Source organism: Balaenoptera borealis (assembly GCF_965194805.1).
Source record: "Balaenoptera borealis genome assembly, chromosome: 13".
Classification (NCBI taxonomy): domain Eukaryota; kingdom Metazoa; phylum Chordata; class Mammalia; order Artiodactyla; family Balaenopteridae; genus Balaenoptera; species Balaenoptera borealis.
The window spans coordinates 41,846,189-41,864,913 of record NC_138870.1 but is presented as its reverse complement, the minus strand read 5'-3'; the positions used below and the strand labels follow the sequence as shown (position 1 = coordinate 41,864,913).

The following is an 18,725-nucleotide window of genomic DNA, read 5'->3' as shown; positions in this document are numbered from 1 at the left end:
CATTTTTTTTTTTAGAAACAGACTGTATTAAAAATTTTAATTAATTAATTAATTTATTTATTTTTGGCTGTGTTGGGTCTTCTTTGCTGCGCGCAGGCTTTCTCTAGTTGTGGCGAGCGGGGGCTACCCTTTGTTGCAGTGCACGGGCTTCTCATTGTGGTGGCTTCTCTTGTTGCGGAGCACATGCTCTAGGCACGCGGGCTTCAGCAGTTGCAGCACGCGGGCTCAGTAGTTGCGGCTCGCGGGCTCTAGAGCGTGGACTCAGTAGTTGTGGTGCACGGGCTTAGTTGCTCCACAGCATGTGGGATCTTCCCAGACCAGGGCTTGAACCCGTGTCCCCTGCATTGGCAGGCGGATTCCTAACCACTGCACCACCAGGAAAGTTTCTGTTTTTAATATATTTATTTTTGACTAATACATCAAAAATAAACAAAAAATAAATAAATCTATTAAAAGAAAAGAAAAAAAAAGTCTGTTTCTAAAAAAAAAAAGTCACCTCTTATACCCTGGAAGGCAGACCACCTCCAGCGTGGTGGAGACAAAAGGCCCTTAGATGACATATGAGCCAGGCCTTGAACACACAATTTGGCCTCCTCAGTGGAGGGAACAGTCTTGGCAAAGGCACAATACACATGTGGTATACATTTTTGGTGTATTAGTCATGTTTCTCCCAACTAGACTATAAATTTACTTAGGGTAGGAACCATGATTTATAGTTCCTTAAAATCATAAGTTCTGGAATCAAAATATACTCAAATCCTGGCTCTCCTACTTGCCAGCTGTATGACATTGGGCAAATGGCTAACTCCTCTGTGCCTTAGTTCCTAATATTTAAGACAGACATAGTAAAAGTACCTATCTCATAGGAGTGGCTATAAGGCGAAATGAGGCGGCTCATGTACAATGCTCAGCAGATACCTGGCACGTTGTAAGAACTCAATAAACATTAGCTATTACTATTACCCTCCACATTGCTCAGCATATCACTGAACACTGAGTAGATGCCTAAAAATTAATTGTTGCTGATTTATTAGGTTACATATAAATTTCTTTTAGATGCCTAAAAGAATCAGAAACTCTTGTATTAAGACAAAAAGGGTGTATTTGTATAGACACTAATTATTTTTAAACATTTATCTGGACAATTTTACTTCCCCATTTTTGAGGAGCATCTCACCATTGCCCCCATATATGCTCTCACCTGGTCTTGGAGACCAGGTGAGGAAAGCAAGAGGATTATCTCCCTCACTTCATAAGGAAATAGGGAATGAGCATTAGATGACAAGATAAAACTCAGATGCTTGGAGTATTCTGGGTGCCAAGTACCAGCCATCTGCTAAGAATTCATACTAAAGAGTCCATATTTGCATAGTTTTTTTGTTTTTGATTGTGTGTACCTCAAAGAAATAAACATAAATTACTGTATTGGCCTGTTGGTAGTTGAGGGGACAGTATGTCTAGTAGAGTACAAGACAATAATAAAGGTGAGAAGAAGGTAATTAAAGACCCAAGGCTGAGCTCTAGACACACACTATTATTATATTTTATATTATACCAATTACCATGCATGCCCCTCCCCCCAATACTCTACAAGCTAAATGGCTTCAATCAGCTTATCTGGAAGAGCCAACACCTTAAGTCCCATGTGGTCCCTGGACTGCATCCTGGTAAAATCCTTGGGACTCAGGTTGCTACAGAGAAAAAAATTATTGTTGGAGGGGGAGGGGATATGAGACTGCAGCAGATGATACTATCTAGACAGTTGTGGGATGTGTGTGTGATCCATACCATTAAAAAAAGATCATAGAATGTGAATTGTTTTGTAAAAGAATTCTTTGGGGCTATTCCTCTTCCTTTACACTTAAGTGTCATATTTTCCAAACGAAAGATTAAAAAAATAAGAGTTGGTTGAAAATCAGAATTGATTTATTTATTTTAGGATGTGATGATACAAGACAAGGCTAGAAGGCAATTGCACTGAATCACAATCCCATCTGCTGACTGTTCCCTTTGTCCAAAACCTCTGATGGATGAGGGGCCAGAGCTGTCAGGCAAGGTGGGAATCAAATGCAGATGTGATGGGAGGTCAGGATGCCGTGAGAAGAGTGAGCACACCTGGCTTCCAGCCCAGTTCTGCCACCACTTGGCTCTGCCTCTTTGGACAGGTCACTCCACTTTTCCTCATCAGTAAGATGACCAGTGAGGGACAGGAAAATCATCGCTAAAACTCTTTCCAGCCCTGACATTTTATGATTCTGTTGAGTCTGAGAAAATCTATGCATTATCCTGCAATGTAGATTACTATTTACCTAAAAAGTTGATCTTTCTCTCTCCCCTCCTCCTCCCTCTCCCTTCTCCCCAAAACCTCCCAGCATGCACACACTGTCCCTTTCTCCCTCTGACTTTCACTTCAGAATCTGAAAAATACTCCCAAACCTAAAATTATTGGTTACAACAATGTTTTCCCCTGGATGTGTCTAGGAGGCATTTGTTGAAAGCTTGAATTTAAATTTGTAGTTTCAAAGGAGCAGGAAGGATGATGATACTGAATGCCTGGCCATGTAGAGCTGTCTCAAGGCAGTTTCGCTACACAAGCTGAACAGTAGTTCCACATAAAGCAAATGATTATATTGCTTCTCTATTTCCCTTCAAATGGTTCCTTAGAATTAGGATTGCTCTAAAGTCTCCATAATTGTTTTAAATGACTGGGTCTTTCAATACCGTTCTCTAATATAATTTCTGGGTAGGCAGCCAGCATAAAAAAGGACTAGGTCAGCTCTCTCTGTGTCAGCGCTTGGCAGCACAGCTCCTCTGGGATGTGTCTCCTGGCATCCACCCAGCCTAGCTATCAACAATAAAAGCTTCTGTTTGTGCTTCCAGTAAGTCATAAATAAATCTCCTCAATACCACCTGTTTTCTGAGAAGAGCTTCAACAGTGTCCTTTATCTTGGGTTAAAAAAAAAAAGAGACATGATTGTTGCTTTAGGAAAATAGGTTTTAAATGTCCATTAAGCAATTGTTCCTTTTCATTGTTCCCTACTCCCAACATTTAGATGTGTAATTTGAGTTGCAGTCCCTCTGGTTGCCAAGTTTCTGAGACCGGACTGCTTTCCCACTTTATGTTAATTGCCTTTTTGAAGCTGCTCAGCCTTAAGCGACCCTCCTGGGTATGGAAAGTGTTAGTTGTGGAAGAAGGGCTCTTGACCTGAGCAGCAGGGAAGGTATACCCTCCGGTAAGGCAACCACACAAGGAGCAGAGGCAGTGACCTACCTGGCTATGGCTTCAGGAACCCTAATTATCATCCTCAAAAGGTGAGAGGTCCCGGACTGTTGGCCCCTGGGGGAGTACCAGGCACCCAGGCTGGTACTAAAGGAAGAACAAAATAGGGTTCCTGTTTAGCTAAACAAGAAAACAGGCAATCTCAGTTGCTGCCCAAACAGGTTGGATATCTTAAACACTACTCGTCACAAACCTCCTCTGAAACATTAAGCCTCATATTACTGTTCTGAGGTAAACATTAATCTTATTTTCCGGCAAGATGTAGAATGAGGTCAAGCACATTGTTTCCTACTGCAGTCAACATTGGAATTAAAGAAATCAGAATCTCTTCTCAATACTACATAAATGAGTCATTTCAGGTGATTCATCACTGAGTTCATACGAGCAACATGTTTCCTGAAGCATTAAAAATGGAAGCAGGGATTTTTTCCCCCTCTGTCACATTCCACTGGCCATGAAAGAAACCCAGAAGGACCAGAAGTGAATGTTACCAAAGAAAGTCTCCTATCTGTACTTTGGTCCTTATGAAGGGACATAGATTTCTGTGCTTGTGCATACTTCCTTCTCTTGTTATTATCTTTTTTTTTTTTTTCTTTTTCTTTCCCCCGCGCTGTGTGACATGCGGGATTTTAGTTCCCCAGTTCCCGGACCAGGGATTGAACCTGCGCCCTCAGCAGTGAAAGCACAGAGTCTTAATCACTGGACTGCCAGGGAAGTCCTCCATACTTCCCTCACTTGTAATGCCAAACTCTGCAAGAGAACTTTGCACATGTTCCCACAATTCAGATATGTACAAGTTTCCCTTTTTATAAAAATACCAGGGGATTAGGGCCCACCCTAATGACCTCACCTTAACTCGATTACCTCCTTAGAGACTCTATCTCTAAATAAGATCACCTTCTGAGGTATTGGAGGTTAGAACTTCAACATATGAATTTTAGGGGGGGATACAGTTCAACCCATTAGACTGTCACAAGTAGGATTCCCAGGGAAACAGACTCTGAGATGGAATTTAGCATGCACAGTGTTTTTTCTGTTTTTTAATTTTAAATTTATTTTATTGAAGTATAGTTGATTTACAATGTTGTGTTAGTTTCTGCTGTACAGCAAAGTGATTCAGTTATACACACACACACACACACATTCTTTTTCATATTCTTTTCCATTATGCTTTATTACAGGATATTGAATATAGTTCCCTGTACGATATACAGTAGGACCTTGTTTATCCATTCTATATATAATAGTTTGCATCTGCTAATCCCAAACTCCCAATCCATTCCTCCTCCACTCTTCCTCCCCCTTGACAACCACAAGTCTGTTTTCTATGTCTGTGAGTCTGTTTCTGTTTCGTGGATAAGTTCATTTGGGTCATATTTTAGATTCCACATATAAATGATATCATATCGTATTTGTCTTTCTCTGTCTTACTTAGTATGATAATCTCTAGGTCCATCCATGTTGCTGCAAATGGCATTATTTCATTCTTTTTTTATGGCTGAGTAGTATTCCATTGTATATACATATACCACATCTTTTTTATCCATTCATCTGTCGACGGACATTGAGGTTGCTTCCATGTCTTGACTATTATAAATAGTGCATGCACAGTGTTTATTGAAGCTTGTCCTTGGGATCAACATCTGGGGAAGTGGGGGAAAGAAAGCAGGCAGGATTAGACAGAGGGATGTCAAGTTGTCATGCAGGTCCCACAGCTGCCTTAGCCGACCCCACAGAGCTCTCTGGAGCAAGAATGGCCCTTCCAAGTTGTACTAAGTTGCTCTGAGATGGTCAGGGCTTTATACTGCCACATCAGTCAGTCATTGGACCTAGCCACCTCAGGAAGTGGCATGACTTTGGGCGAGGCAGTTCTCTATAGCTGAGGCAGTCTCTGAAGGGGCTGACAGCTGAGAGCATCTGCCAACAGCACGCCCAGCAGCTGGGGCAACAAGCCCTCAGTAAAGGGAGATCTGGTCAGTGTATCATAGAGCCCACCACACTGGCTACAAAAATGGAATATGGTGTAGGTCTTCTGCAACTTGCTTTTCAAAAATGTTAATGATTATTTTCAAACAATTCCAAAGTAGAGAGAATAGTATAATTAACTGCTATATACCCATCATCTAGATACTTCAATTATCAAGATTTTGCAACACTTGCTTCATCTATCCCTTTCTCATTTTTGATTTATTACTTTAAAGTTGACTTCATGTCATTTCACCCCTGAATACGTCAACATCCATCTCTAACAAATATGAACATTTTCTTACATAACCTCAATGCCATTTTCATACCTAATAAATTAATAACAATTCCTTGGTCCATTTTTAGATTTCCTTAATTATCTAAAAAAATTCATTTTTATAATCAGCATGTTTCAACTAGAATCTAAATAAGGGGAACACATTATTTTGGTTATGTCTCATTTCTTTTCATCTAAAGCCATTCCTTTTCCCCTTTATCTCCATGCCATTTTCTTGTTGAATAATTAAAAGAATGTGGGCCATTCTTGTTTATTTGCTTCTTAATGGTTCTTTTAACTTGTCCCTCTATCCTCCATGTTTCCTGTAAATCATAAGCTAGCGCTAATGCTTGCTTAGATCCAGGTTCAAAGATCATAGGTAGTGCTGTGTGCTTCATACCGCACCACATCAGAAAGCACACAATTTCTGGTTATTCAACTGTTAGTGATACTAAGACTCATCAGTAGGTTCAGGTTGTGACTATCTGAGCCCTCCATTGTAAAATTCTCCATCAATCTTTCTTGTAATTGTATCATCCTTTGGTGATCTTTGCCTGAATCAATGATTTGACATTGAGTTGCAAGAGTGATTTTCTAATCCTGGACTTTCCCCTACATTTATCAGCTAAAATTATTTTGTAAAGAAGTGCTATTTGGTTGCCTGAAACATAGTTTATATGGAAAAGATAGGATAAAGCTTAATTCTTTCCCTTTATATTGCCAATTCTCAGAATATAGCGATGAATGTTTTTCACTTTCTCTCTGTAAAATCTCTTCATGAAATCATGATTTTAAAAATATGATCAGTGTGTTTCCATCAATTGCAGTAATTGTTCTTTTGAATGCTATGGTGTCCCATTTTTTACCAAGAAGAGTCTCTTCGTGTTAGCTCTTGTGTCCTTTTGACACAATCCAACTAATTTTTTGAGAACTTACTTGCTTTCTGGAATAACAAGATATCTCAGGCTCATACTGTACATTTTATTCCCCAGACAAGGAATTAGCCATTTCTCCAAAAAGCTCTGCTTCCTTTATTAGGAAATTGTTTTTTTTTCAAATAAACTTTTTGTTATGGAATAGTTTTAGATTACAGAAAAAATTGTAGCGATAGTACAGAGAAAAATCTCAGATACACCATACAGTTTCCCCTATTATTAGCATCTTACATTAGTATGGTATATTTGTTACAATTAATGAACCAATATTGCTGCATTATTATTAACTGAAGTCCATACTTTACTCAGATTTCCTTAGCTTTTATGTAATGTCTTTTTCTGTTCCAGGATCCCATCCATGATACCACATTACATTTAGTCAACATGTCTCCTCAGACTTTTCTTGGCTATGACAGTTTCTCAGACTTTCTTTGTGATGACCTTGACAGTTTTGAGGAGTTATGGTCAGATATTTATAGACTGTCCAACAATTGGGATTTGTCTGATGTTTTTCTCATGATTACCCTGGGACTGTGGGGCTTGAGGAGGAAGACCACAGCGGTAAAATGCAGTTCTCATCACATCGTAACAGAAGTTCATGCTGTCAGCATGACTTATCACCGATGATGTTAACGTTGATCACTAGGCTGAGGTAATGTTTGTCAGGTTTTTCCACTGTAAAGGTACTCCTCTCCTCCCTCTTCATACTGTACTCTTTGGAAGGAAGTTATTATGCACAACCCACACTTAAGGAGTGGTAAGGTATGTTCCATCTCCTTAAGGGGGAAGTATCTACATAAATTCTTTGGAATTCTTCTGCATAGGAACTTTGTCTATTCTCCTCCATTTATTTATTCATTCAATTATCAGATATTGATTTTATATCCTGGGTGGTTTTTTTTTTTTTAATTAATTAATTTATTTATTTTTGGCTGTGTTGGGTCTTCGTTTCTGTGCAAGGGCTTTCTCTAGTTGCGACGAGCGGGGGCCACTCTTCATCACGGCGCACGGGCCTCTCACTGTCGCGGCCTCTCTTGTTGCGGAGCACAGGCCCCAGACGCGCAGGCTCAGTAGTTGTGGCTCACGGGCCCAGTTGCTCCGCGGCATGTGGGATCCTCCCAGACCAGGGCTCGAACCCGCGTCCCCTGCATTGGCAGGCAGATTCTCAACAACTGCGCCACCAGGGAAGCCCTATCCTGGGTTTTAATCCAATATTACTTTATTTATTTGTGCTCAGATTGCTCCAGCTTTGGCCATTGGGCTCTTTCAGTCCACTCCTATGTCCCTTTGACATAACCCCATCATTGTGGGGTTTCTTGAGCACTTTATTACTTTCTGGCACTACAAGATGCTCCAGGATCATCTTGTATATTTCTTGCCCTAGTCTTTTTTTTTTTTTTTTTTTTGGCTGTGTTGGATCTTTGTTGCTGCGCGTGGGCTTCCTCTGGTTGCGGTGAGCGGGGGCTACTCTTCCTTGCGGTGCGCAGGCTTCTCATTGCAGAGGCTTCTCTTGTTGCGGCGGAGCATGGGCTCTAGGCACGTGGGCTTCAGTAGTTGTGGCGCACGGGCTTAGTTGCTCTGCGGCATGTGGGATCTTCCCGGACCAGGGCTCGAACCCGTGTCCCCTGCATTGGCAGGCGGATTCTTAACCACTGCACCATCAGGGAAGCCCTCTTGCCCTAGTCTTAGAATCAGCCATTTCTCCAAGGAGCTCTGGTTCCTTTTACCAGAGAATGTTATTAGAAATACAAGATAGGTGTGCTTGTTCATATTGGGGTGTGTCATTGCTTCTAGGCACTCTCAGCTGACAGAGAAAGGAAATATATGTATGTATACTAATCTGTATATATACACACATATTTATTAATATTTCTATATGTAACCATTGTATCTATATCAAGCTAAAAATGGGTTCACACTGATGTCTCGAACTCTAATCCATTATCACATGGATCATTTTAGCTTTCTCCTCTTGCTGTCTGTAACCTCCAACTCCAGCACTAAGGAAGAAATCTGGCTCTCACCATTCTCCATCCATTTACCTGATTGTTCAGTTCCAGTATGGATGTATACTGGTTTCGGAATTGTTAACCTGTACCCTTGTGGGAAACAACTTTATTGACTAGAGTACAGTACTTATGTACGACTCCTTTCACTTTTGGTCATACAGACTACACTCATTTCCAAAGTTACTTAGATCAGCACCTTTTCTCCCCATGCTTTTCAAAGAGGTTGGCTCATCCATTTGTCATACAGCTAGATCCTTTTATCACATTCTATTCTAGGATTCTCTGACCTCCTAAATGTTCTGAAATGGTTTTTCCAACTTACAATCTTGGTGCTAAGGGAGCTGTTTGCTACTAGCATGTAATTATTTCTAGACCTATTCAGTGAGAACCAGGAAATAATTTTTTTCATGGCTATCATCTTTCTTTTTATTTTTTTGTTTTTGTTTTTTAATTAATTTATTTATATTTATTTTTGGCTGTGTTGGGTCTTCGTTTCTGTGCGAGGGCTTTCTCCAGTTGCGGCGAACGGGGGCCACTCTTCATCGCGGTGCGTGGGCCTCTCACTGTCGCGGCCTCTCCCGTTGCAGAGCACAGGCTCCAGACGCGCAGGCTCAGTAGTTGTGGCTCACGGGCCTAGTTGCTCCGCAGCATGTGGGATCTTCCCAGACCAGGGCTCGAACCCGTGTCCCCTGCATTGGCAGGCAGATTCTTAACCACTGCGCCACCAGGGAAGCCCCATCTTTCTTTTTTAAAAAAGCTTTATTTAGATATAATCAACCCATTCAATTATATCTAACCCATAAAATTCACCCATTTAAAGTGCACAATTTAATGGTTTTACGTATATTCACAGAGTTGTGCAACCACTGTCACATCAATTTTAGATTATTTTCATCACCCTGCAAAGAAATTCTGTATTCATTAGAAGTCACTCTCCATTTCCCCTAACCACTTCCCATACCCCCTCTCCCTACCAGTCCCAGGCAACCATCAATCTGCTTTATGTATGGATGGATTTGTCCATTCTGGACATTTTATACAAATGAAATCACACAATATGTGGCTCTTTATGTCTGGTTTCTTTCACTTAGCATAATGTTTTCAAAGTTCATCTATGTTGTAGCATGTATAAGTACTTCATTCCTTTTTATTGTTGAATAATACTCCATAGTAAGGATATACTGCAATTTATTTATTCATTCATCAGTTGATTAACATTTGGGTTGTTTCCACTTTTTGGCTATTACAAATAATGCTGCTATGAACATTTGTGAACTAGCTTTTGCGTGGCCATTTGTTTTCTTTTCTCTTGGGTATATAGCTAGGAGTGGAACTGCTGGGTTATATGGTAACTCTGTGTTTAACATTTTGAGGAACTGCAAAACTGTTTTCCAAAGTGGCTGCACCATTTTACAATCCCACCAGCAATGTATGAGGTTCCAGTTTCTCCACATCCTCAATAGCACTTGTTATTATCTGTGTTTTTTATTATAGCCATCCTAATGTGTGTGATATGGTATCAGACATTTGTTTTTAATCATAGAATCTTCTAGCAACTACGCTCTTTTCCCAACACATATTATATGGTAGGAAAGTTTATCAGGTAGATTTCATTTAATGGTTACAGTTTATTGTTGATAAGCAGCTCTGAATTAGTAGAAAGAGAATGAAACCTAAATTTAGATATACTTAAGCTCAAGACCTAAGTTTCTGTCTTCTTGTGTGTATAAAATGAAGATAATAAGAATATCTATCTCACAAGGTTGTTGAATGGATTAAATAAGATAACTTGTGAAAGCTCTCTGTAAACTATAAGGCACTACACAAATTCATTATTCCTAGTGTTGTGGGATGGTAAAAAAGTAAAAGTTTTTCCTTAATGATGCTCCTTTATAAGATGCTGCACTAGACTTTGAGCTCCTAAAGGAGTGAAACCATGTATTAATCTTTGAGTCCCAGACAGTGTCCAGCACATCTTGAGCCTACCACCTTCTCCTTTACTTAAACTCTCAGGGAACACTCAGACCCATAGATAGGAATCATCTGCTTGCTTTTTCCTCAAGATTCACTTTTCTGTTGTCTTCTCAGATCATTAGAATTTCTGCAGGCAGGGGTTCTTCTGGGTTTCCATCTTGTTTGTTTCAGGTCTTGCCTCCCCTCTTGTTTCACCCATTTGGATTTAGCAATTCAGCTTTAGAATGTGGTAACCTAAGCTCTACTTGCCTGGAAACTTGATGGGTCACTGCGTCTGGCTATTGCCCCATGACTCCATACCCTATATCTCACCTCCCTGCCCCGCCTCGACACTTAGGACATTATGAGTTGTACCATCTGGGGAGGGACACTAGACACTCAAGTCCTATCAGTTACCAAATCCTGAAAAATCTGCTTCTAAATCTCTCACGTTGGATTCTTCCTCTCCATTTTCACTGCCATCAGCCTCATTTAGGTTTCATTACCTCTTAGATCTTTTAAAATCATGTCCATCTTCAAGGGACTTTGCTACTAGAACATAGGGTAACTGGAAAGGAAATAAGAGTACTGTAAATTCTGTTTTAAAATAAGATACCAGTAGTAAACTGAGCCATGGCATGGAGCCACATATACAAAAATCTGGTACAGTGAATTTCAAACAGTAGGTTTACTACTCATTAGTAGGCCGAGAAATCAATTTAGTGAATTGTGGCCAGCATTTAAAAGGTGAAATAGAATAGAATTTTAGGTAGAAAATACCAGATGATATTATGCATAGTAAGAGTATTATTCTGTTTCAGATATATAATATGAATGCAAAATGTATTTTTTACAATGGGTCGATGGTCAAAGGTTGAAAACACTGAACTAGTGGTATTCTATATATTATGTTAAACCTAAATGTTAATCTTGATCTACATTTAACATAAAAAATATATCAGAGGGCTTCCCTGGTGGCGCAGTGGTTCAGAATCTGCCTGCCGATGAAGGGGACACGGGTTCAAGCCCTGGTCTGGGAGGATCCCACATGCCGCGGAACATCTAGGCCCGTGAGCCACAATTACTGAGCCTGCGCGTCTGAAGCCTGTGCTCCGCAGCAAGAGAGGCCGCGATAATGAGAGGCCCGCACACCGCGATGAAGAGTGGCCCCCACTTGCCGCAACTAGAGAAAGCCCTCGCTCAGAAACGAAGACCCAACACAGCCATAAATAAATAAATAAATAAATAAATATTTTTAAAAAAATATATATATATACCAGAAGGCCTATAAAGGATTAGAACTCAGATTTCTTGGGTTTGAACTCTCGCTCTAATATATACTTGGTGTCTTTCAGCAACTTACTTATAAACATTTTGTGCCTCAATTTTGTCATCTGTAAAATGTGCATATTTGGCACATAGTAATAAATTAAGAAATAAATATTCTCACATCATTTAGCAATAGAAAATTCCATTTTTCTGACAGTTACCATTCTAAGTTGGGTCATAGGCTTCTCACACATAGGCCCATCGTCTATAGACTAGGCCTATCATCTATAGATTTCAATAAAGACTCTTTGGGCTATCATCTCAGAATCCAAAAGCTACCTACAGATGTTGTTATGAGAAATTATGCTGTCCCTGCAACCTGCTTTTACTTTCACTCTTAGACATTCCCAGATACACCCAACATTCTGACAAGATGTGGATTGTACCATAGCCTGTTCTGTGTCAAATATCGAACATAATTTCTACCAAGTCTTATGCTTGAAAGGTATAAGCTGTATGTCCTCATTTAATACTTGTACTAGTACACATCACTGAGCTGAGGACTTCATTTATACAATACAGGAGAAGTTCAGCAACATTATGCCAGTAACACAAGGATTGACTATGTTTCACTGAAGTTAAACAGTTGATGCATTGCTTTTTGAGAACTCCTCTCTTAGTGGTTTTCTAGTAAATGTTTAACAACTAGCTCTCAGAGAGGGAAAAAAGCCCTGATTTGTAGCACTGGCCAGTTTCCATGGTGTAAATTCTTCCCTCATGACCAATTTCAAGCTACCAGTGTGATTCTGATCACTAAATACAGAACTGGGAAGAGGTACATACAATCAATTCTCACGAGCCCTTACAAGCAGACCACCGCACACCACCTGCATGTAACTATTTCAAGCTTTTTGCCCAGTGCGTGTGGAAGAATGAAAGCTTTTTTAAATAAAATATTTTTTAATCATCAAATATTTCTTTGCTTTGAAATATCAATTCAATGGAGTTGGTTATGCAAAGAGAAACATTTATTCTGGAATGAAGATTTTTAAAAATATTTTCTTTTTCTTTAAAAAATTTTTGGCCACACCATGTGGCATGTGGGATCTTAGTTCCCCAACCAGGGATTGAACCCATGCCCCCTGCATTGGGAGCACAGAGTCTTAACCACTAGACTGCCAGGGAGGTCCCTGGAATGAAGATTTTGAGACAATGTGGCTCCAAGGCACTAAACCACTCTGGATAATGTAAAATGTTACAGCTCTCCAGATTGTTCTTTTAAAAGGCTTTCTTTTCTAAATTAGAATTCAGACCAAACAGCCCCTAAAAATGATCTCCTGTTCTTATTAGATAAGGAAATGAGAAGAAGAGATCAGGTGAGTACAGGAAGGCTCTAGAGGCAAGCCTTCCTCACACTGAAAAAGAACTGCCAGGTTGACTGGACTGGGACTGCAGAGCCCAATCTGAACCATCCATCTAAAGACTCCACTAGGTGTTATTACATATGGAATAACCTAGATTTGGGGAAATGCAAGGATGGGGAATTGCAGGGTTCTGGAGGACTGTCCTGGTAGGGCCATTATGGCAAAGCCAACCACACAGAGAGCAGACATTCTGAGTTTCAACTACCCTACAAGGGAACAGAGGAACACCAGAGCCTATACTCTTCACCTTGACACAGTGATGTACTACACAATTTATTCCCACATGAAAAGCATTCTCTAATAAATGGAATACATAGAATAGTAGTTCAGAGTCAAAAGCTGGAGCAGGATAGGTCCAGGTTTAAACTATCATTTTGCCACTTATTAGCTGTGAGAGACCTTGGGCATATTATTTAACTTATCTGAACCTCAGTTTCCTCAACTGAGGAAAAAAGTGAATATAACTGTACCTACCTCCTAGAATTATTTTAAGGATTAAGTTAGATAATACATACAAAGTCCTTAGCCTTGATTAGGTGCTCAAAAATTAGTAATAATGACAATAATAAATAACTCTCAGTCCTACTTTTGGAGGCTAGATACCTGATTTTAAGTAGATATCATGTCTTAGCATTATAATAAATCTCACCCCAGATTTATAATTGTTTCCAGGTAAATTCAGAGCTAAAACTGTCTATGACTGGGCAGGTGTTACACAGGAAACAAAATTTAAACCCTGCATCTGTACAGGATGGCTTAAGTAAGTGGGCTGTATTGATTGTTAGGTTCATCTAAGAGCTGATGTTTAATTTCAAGAAACAATGTCCGTTATTCTGGGGATGATGCTGACATGGATCTTTTTTTTTAATTGAAGTATAGTTGATTTACAATGTTTCAGTTGTACAGCGAAGTGATTCAGATATATATATATATTTACAAGATACTGAATATAGCTGACATGGATCTTTAACAGAATCTTCTGGATTCCTATTTGAAATGGTGCCATCATTTGCACCACGGCTTCTGTGGTCACTACGGTGTCATGCTGTCAGCAAACATTAAGGGGACCACCCTACCTCAGAATAGGAAGTCATCTAAATCTAACAAAATCTTTCTTGTCTGTGTTCCCTATCTCAGACTCTTTGCTGTGTATTTAGTCAAAGCTGGTGACACCAGAATATAAACCTTATTTTATTAAACCATCCCCCCAGGGTCCTCTTAGTGCTCTGCACTGAGAGCACTGGCATTCATGAAGAGGAAGCTGAGGATGAACTCTTTGCGTGAAGTCTCCATTTTACACTGATTTTCACTGAACACAAGATGGACTGTTTGCAGCAGGACCACTGGGGACAACAGGCTCTGGATTTTGCGCAACGATTTCTATCTCTTGTCTTTCTGGCATTGATTAAGGTTTCAGGCAAACAGAGGCACTGAGGACCTAGCAACAATCGCTAGGGAGCTTCCTGGTTGCCAGCAACAGTAAATACCACAGAGACACAAAGACTCAACCTTTCACATGCACACAATGAAACCTAGAGCCTGGTTTCTTATTTCAGATACCAGAGTCCTCTAGGTAGAGCACAATAGCTTCTTCTTTCCCTTCTTTATTTAGATTTGTTAAATTTTGTACAGAAATACATACCGCCCAGGAGCCTATATAACCACCTTGTTTCTAAATTTGTCCAAGAACATTTATATTATAACCTCCCTCTTAGTACTATCTTTTTTTTACTATTTTGAGGGAGAAATGGAAGGAAATAGTGTTGTATATCTGACTTTGGAATTTTAAATAATGTATGACTTGTTTAATGTGTTTGTAATTGGCAGTCTTCTGTAAGAGTTACAATTGATTTCCACCCTTCTGAAAATATTCAGGAATATTATCGGAAAGCTCTTCTCCAAGTTTACTGTCTAATATGCTTTTAGAAAAGATAGAAGCATACAGAATATGAAATAGAGCACTGGCAATTTAAGGTTTTTTCATGACTCATTTAAGGAAATTGCATAATAGCCTTCCTCGGCCAACCTCACACACTCTTCTCAAATACCTTGCTGTTTTCCTTATTCTATTCCCTCATCCTGGTCTCTTTTTCCAGCCTTTCTATGGGCCATTAACTTTTCTCTCTTTTCTCTAAGGCTGTAAACCTCTCTAGGGTACAGTCATGTGGTATGCAAAGTGATGAGGGAAAACTGAACTACCCCCTAGCTTGCTAGTCTGTCTCCTGGCAACTGTATGATATGTTGCTTAGTAACACGAAGGGTGAGAGTGAAGTCTCTCTTACATACCTAAAAATACTGAATTCATTTAAAAATATTAATACTGGGCTTATTTAGTAAAGTATGCTAAATCCAGAGACAATCTTACCATGAGGAGGGACTTATTTCAAGGCATGCTACCTTGAGTAAACCTCTACATCTCTTATAATCTGTATACTAAATAACAGGATGCTGTTCTTATAAATAGACGAAGAAAAAAACCCGCAGCCTTTTCTAATCCTTTCTCTTCAACACATGCATAATCAATGTTTAAGGGGAATAGAGAAATGATCTTTTAGGCTGAGCAGCCTTTCCTCTCTTCTGCACATGCATAATTGATTTTTAAATCTAAAGGAAGATGGAGAAATGTTTCTCAAAACCTTTTGCAGCTGGACATCACTGGGAGTTGCGCCTTTCAGGATTACGACTGTCTGGAGAGCAATTCTCTGTCAACTTATCCAGGGGTTATCAGAATTTAGAAGTAACTGAATCACACTACTCCAAAGCATTAAAACTCTTTAGTTCCAAGCAGTAAATTATTAATTCTAAGAGAATACTATTTACTGAATTAGACCTACTGCATCAGACTTCAATGCAGGAAATGGAATCAGTATTTTTAACTAGCACCCTAGTTACTTCAGCACAGTTAGGAAACACTGGTGTAGTGGATGATTCCAATATGTTACAAAGGGTTATCTTCTACTATTTTGGCTCATGGATTTATACATGTAATGCTTAAAGAGGAAGCTTCAAAGACCAATTCCTAAATATTCTGCCACATCCTCCCCTTGAGCTAAGCCCTTTGGCTAATAAAATTGGTCAAGCTTTAGATGATTAGTCATTTGTTCATCCTGCAAATATTTATTAAGATAATTTTGAAATATAATTGACAGAATTTAGTGATTAGTTGGGATTAACTTAAATCAGTTAATAATACATATAAAGTGCTAAGAATAGCGCCTGGCACATAGTAAATATTATATGAAGTTATTATTATTTTAATCTCACTTGATAGACTAGAAAGATGGTGACAATGAACTGATATTGAGAATAGAATAATTGAGAGTATAGAATACTGAGGAGAGTAATGGAGAAAAATAACTAATTTCACTTAGATATATTGAATTTGAGATGCCTGCAGGTCATCCAGGGGGATAAAAACCAGTAAGAAATATAAGTCTCAAAGATGGGGGCATGTTGTATAAGACTTTTAAAAAATAAATTCTTACTTTTTGTGTGGTTAGCTCTACATAAAAATGGACCAGTTATAATTCATCAGTATTTTACTTCTAACAATATCAATGCATCTATAAACAATTTTGGAGGCAGTAAACATTTTTTCTCACTAGTAAATCAATCTCACCCTGATTTCTCTATAACATGGAATTAATTAAGACAAGGACTTGAGAGAAAAAAAGAGAAACGCACATTTGGATGGTTGGGGGAAGGGACTCTGGAGCTTTTTTTGATTGCTATTAAATCCCTGTAGACAGTACACCATGGCAACCTTCCCAGTCTGACACCTAATTTCCATCTGCTTTGAGGTAGAGGGGCAGGACTGAGGCAGTTCAATGTGCATTCTTGTGAGTGTATGTAATTTGGGTTAATGAAATGCAACTAAATTATAAATTGTGTTTCATGGAAAACTGAGATTACCTACTGTCTTTTACACTTCTTTCTCTTTCTTCTCTTCTCAGGATGCCTTTGAGCCTCTTCAAGTTTTGTCCCCTTTTTCCAAATGTCAGATTCCATCAGTAGACTTGGGCAAAGCACCTCCTCAATGTACCAGAGCAAAATTACAAATTAAAATGTGTATCTCAGTACATAAATATTTTGTTAAAAACAGTGGTTCAGTAAATGACTGAACATCAATGAGTGACCTCAAAACACTGCACTACAATACCAGAGATATATTTTTCATATTACAGAGTACAGGTGTTTAATGTGTAATTTTATAAGTCTTACTTCTGGAACAGAAATTCATTAATATTTACCTCTGCTATACTACATATAAACGTCCTTCCCAAAACAGATGAAACTCAGGTACCAGAATCACCACAGATAATTTTCTTAACCACCATTATCCAGAAAAAAACTATTATTTAGTAATAGTGCATTTGTTGCCCAGAGGTTGAAAAAGTGAATGTTAAGCTTTAAATAAAACTCTGAATTCAGGTGTAGGGTCATATTCTTACCTAGACCTTACCATTGAAATTTTGCCAAGGGGAATGCAGCAGATAGTTTTTAAAGGCCATACTTAGTGAGAGCCAATTCACTCAATACCTTGATCAGTGCTGAACCCTAAAATAAAGATAAATGTAAAAAAAAAAAGATAAATGTAAATTCAGCATGTCAGCATAATCATATTCATCTCCTTGCTTAAGTTTAGAATTTGAGGTGTGTTTTTGTCGTGGAATTCAAGGGAAACTTAGTTGTTTGAATTTATCCATTTACAATCAAACCTACATGAGGAAGGCAGCATGAGGTGGACAGGTATGGTCATTTCAAAAGGATGCAGAGGCAGTGTACACCATAGTGGGATGAAGTGGGGAAATGTGACACAATTCTTTGTGTGTGAAAGCTCCTGCACTGACCTCTCTCTCACAGCACTCAACACAGTTTCCATTCTCGGGACCTTGAACTCCTCTGGGCCAGAAAACATGTTTTATGTCTTTTGGCCAAGCCCTTGCTGTATACTTATTTCCTTGTAGCTAAATCCAACGAACACTCTACTGTCCTTATTAACAACCCCTCTACAGTATTTGTTGTTACTCAGCACTCTATCCTGACACCGTCCTTCCTTTGTTTCTATAACATCAATGTCTTCTGCTTTTTCTCCTCCTTCTTGGCCAGTGCATCTGTGTGTCCTTTTCTGACACTGCTTTCTCTTGAAGTCCTTTACTGTTTTTTATTTATTTATTTATTTATTTATTTATTTATTTATTTAATTTTTTGGCTGTGTTGGGTCTTTGTTGCTGCACGCGGGCTTCCTCTAGTTGCGGCGAGTGGGGACTACTCTTCATTGCGGTGCGCGGGCTTCTCATTGCGGTGGCTTCTCATGTTGCAGAGCACGGGCTCTAGGCGCTTGGGCTCAGTAGTTGTGGCGCACAGACTTAGTTACTTAGCTGCTCCACAGCATGTAGGATCTTCCCGGACCAGGGCTCAAACCCGTGTCCCCTGCACTGACAGGCGAATTCCTAACCACTGCGCCACCAGGAAAGTTTCTGTTTTTAATTTACTAAGTCTATTCCCAAATCGGGTAAGTCAAACTCCAAAATATCCACCAAATCCATCACTTTCCTTCCAACCACTCTCTTTCCCTCTATCCCCATGACTTTCATCATAAAGCCTGGATGA

At 39.3% G+C, this 18,725-nt stretch overlaps 1 long non-coding RNA gene across 1 annotated transcript in view; it reads right to left on the bottom strand.

Annotated features, from left to right (window-relative positions):
- Positions 1–1,866: 1,866 nt before the first annotated feature.
- Positions 1,867–18,725, bottom strand: part of LOC309610112 — a 26,449-nt gene continuing 9,590 nt past the window's right edge. Inside the window, exons 2-3 of the long non-coding RNA XR_014233713.1 lie at positions 17,025–17,669; positions 1,867–4,923 (exon numbers count right to left, since the gene is read on the bottom strand). This is a non-coding gene — a long non-coding RNA (uncharacterized lncRNA). The remainder of the gene's footprint in view (positions 4,924–17,024; positions 17,670–18,725) is intronic.